Source organism: Gracilinanus agilis, unplaced genomic scaffold (assembly GCF_016433145.1).
Source record: "Gracilinanus agilis isolate LMUSP501 unplaced genomic scaffold, AgileGrace unplaced_scaffold50468, whole genome shotgun sequence".
Classification (NCBI taxonomy): Eukaryota; Metazoa; Chordata; class Mammalia; order Didelphimorphia; family Didelphidae; genus Gracilinanus; species Gracilinanus agilis.
The window spans coordinates 603-4158 of NW_025385208.1; the positions used below are offsets into that span (position 1 = coordinate 603).

General features: G+C 38.6%; 1 pseudogene; it reads left to right on the plus strand.

The window, feature by feature from the left end:
• Nucleotides 1-336: 336 nt before the first annotated feature.
• Nucleotides 337-3310, plus strand: LOC123255714 (annotated as a pseudogene).
• Nucleotides 3311-3556: the final 246 nt, after the last annotated feature.

Genomic DNA, 3556 nt, shown 5'->3' on the forward strand with positions numbered 1-3556 from the left:
CAATTTCCTAGCCTTTTTCCTTTTTTCTTAAGAGTTATGACTATGACAGAAAGTAAGGGTTTAAAAAAAAAAAAGAATTTCATAGAAATGATCAAATTGCTGATGAGGGGGAGAGATGACTTGCTCTCCACTCAAGATGGATATGGTGAGTTTAAAAGACAGCTCTCAAGATAGTGTGCAAATCTAAAGGTTTTAAAAGGTAAACAGGGAGCTAATTGCAATCTCTTCTCCTTCCCCTCCTTCCTCTTTCTCTCCATCCACTCCAGTCTTGCTGCTGGGCCACAGATACCTCTCTCCCCTGTCCGCCCCCACATCTCCAGTACATTGCACTCAGCTATGGGGGACCTCCTTAGCCTCCTGCACCTCCCCATCACCCCCTGAATCCAGTGTAATGATGGTCCTATCCATTTCAAAATAGATAGGCATTTGGAGGCAGTTAGGTAGTTCAGTGAAGAGTCAGACCTAGAGACCAGAGGTCCTTGGTTCAAATCTGGCTTCAGACATTTCCTAACTGTGTGACCCTGGGCAAGTCACTTAACCCCCATTGCCTAGCCCTTACTGCCCTTCTGCCTTAGAACCAACACACAGTCCCTATACTAGGATAAATTCAAAATGGGGAAATGACTTAAATATAGGGAATGAAATCATGAATAAATTAGGTGAACATACTGTCGGATCTGTGGGAAAGGAAGGAATTTAAGACCAAGCAAGAGATAGAGAACATTACAAAATGTAAAACAAATGATTCTGATTACATCAAATTAACAAGATTTTTATGCAAACAAAACCAATGTAACCAAAATTAGAAGGAAAGTAGCAAACTGGGGGAAAAAATCTTTATGACAAAACTCTTACAAAAGTCTAATTTCCCAAATATATAAGGAACTAAGTCAAATTTACAAAAAATCAAGCCATTCCCCAATCAACAAATAGTCAAGGGATATGAATAGGCAGTTCTCAGATGAAGAAATCAAAACCATCAATAATCACATGAAAAAGTGTTCTAAATCCCTCCTGATTAGAAAAATGCAAATAAAAACAACTCTGAGGTATCACCTCACATCTAACAGACTGGCCAATATGGCAGCAAAGGAAAGTAATAAATGTTGGAGAAGATGTGGAAAAACTGGGACACTAATACACTACTGGTGGTATTGTGAATTGGTCCAACCGTTCTAGAGGGCAATTTGGAATTATGTGCTAAAAAGATTGCCTGCCCTTTGATCCAACCATACCACTGCTGGGTTTGTACTCCAAAGAGATAATAAGGAAAAATACTTTTGCAAAAATATATACAACCATATTCTTCTTGGTGGCAAAAAATTGGAAAATGAGGGGATGTCCATCCATTAGGGAAAAATTGAACAAATTGTAGTATCTGATGGTGATGGAATACTATTGTGCTGAAAGAAATAATGAACTGGAGGAATTCCATGTGAACTGGAACGACCTCCAGGAATTGATGCAGAGTGAAAGGAGCAGAACCAGAACATTGTACAGAGACTGATACAGTGTGGCACAATTGAATGTAATGGACTTTTCTACTAGCAGCAATGCAATGATCCAAGACAATCCAGAGGAACTTATGAGAAAGAATGCTATCCATATCCAGTAAAAGAACTGTGGGAGTTGTGGTTTAAATTTATCACACCAATTACAAAACCCCAAGCTAAATAATAGGTTTATTGAGAGGAGGTCCACCTCACAATAAAGCCAGACCCTGGTCCCATCAGAACCAGAGACCCCAAGCCTTAGGAGATAGCCTTTTTTAAATAGAAATCTGATGACATCCTGTCATAAAAGATAGACTGAATACAAAATTTTTCACATAGACAGATCGTGCAAGTGCTGAACAAGCTAAGAAAATACTATGGGTGGTAACTTTATGTCTATTATTATTACCAACCTTTTCAGTAAAGGGTTATTAGGATCTAATGGTTCTTTAATGCTGACAACTAGGAGTTAGCAGTTAGATGGATGAATGTATGACTGACATTTTCCCTCTGAGATACTCAGATCCAAGAGTAGCCCTTTACCTCCTGTCTTATGATTTTGAAACAGAGTGTGGTGGGCTTGTTTGGAACTTTTGGGGTTAAAGGCTTAAGGTTAAGACATAAACAAGACTTGATACCACCCTAAACTATGTTTTTCTTATATAAAACAAACAATATTATTTGACTATTAACTCCAAAACTAACGATTGTGTTATGAAAATAATTATAAAGGCAAATACTATTATAATCATATAAGGGAGTAGAGGGTTTCACATTCACAGAGTGGAAATGCAGAAGAAAAGCATATGATCAATCATGTGGTTCGATGGGGATATGATTGGGATATTGGCGTTAAAAGATCATTCTATTGCAAATAATATGTAAATAGGTTTTGAACAATGATACATGTATAACCCAGTGGAATTGCTCATCAGCTCTGGGAGGGGGAGAGGGAAGAGGGGTGGGAAAAAACATAAATTATGTAACCATGGAAAAATATTCTAAATAAATAAATATATATATATATATATATATTTTTTTTTTAATTTTAAACCCTTAACTTCTGTGTATTGACTTATAGGTGGAAGAGTGGTAAGGGTAGGCAATGGGGGTCAAGTGACTTGCCCAGGGTCACACAGCTGGGAAGTGTCTGAGGCCAGATTTGAACCTAGGACCTCCCGTCTCTAGGCCTGGCTCTCAATCCACTGAGCTACCCAGCTGCCCCCAATAAATATATTTTTAAAAAAGAACCAATACACAGTACTGATTCTAAGACGGAAAGTAAAGCTTTTGTTTTTGTTTAAGTGGATGAGCAACACTTTGGTCAGACTTGGACCAGCAAGCTGTTCACTGGTTATTCTTACAAGGTGGAGGTGAAAATCAAGCCCTTCACTCTTCAAGTGAAGAATGTCTCCTTTGGAAGAATGTCTCCTACTTTTGGAATGGAAGGGTCCTCAGAGATAGTCTAGCTCCATAACTAGCCCCTATAAGTAACTAGGATTTAATCCAACCATTTCTATGTAGGGTCTATGGTGGTGTACTTGCCCCTTTAGGACTGAAATCTCAAAGAGTCTGATGGGGTTTAAATTGCATAGAAATATATGACACAGGAGTATTCCCTACAAAAAATGGGGAGCTACAACCCATCCAGATAAGCATGCCTTTTTGCTGATATTGGAATCTTTGAGACAGTATGGCAAGTCAAATTCTACAGTTACCACAAATGGAATCATCGCCAATGGAGAAGCCCCTTCTCTGTCACTGAGCCCAATGAGACACACAACTTAATATGAGTGAACAAGGAATTGTTCTTGTGAACCTGAATCTGTCTGATACTGCTAAGCAATTCCTTCAGAAATCTACTTTTAAAAAAAATTAAAGTCACAACCAGCACAAGCCTTACTTAAGGCTTATTTGGACCTGTATGGGTGTTGGTAAAACAAGTCCCAAATTTTGGGAGATAGCAGCCTCCTTTGATGCAAGCCGCTTCCCCCCATGATGCAATATCACTGGCAAACCAACACCTTTCTATGTGGTTGTAATGGAACACTATGACATCATAA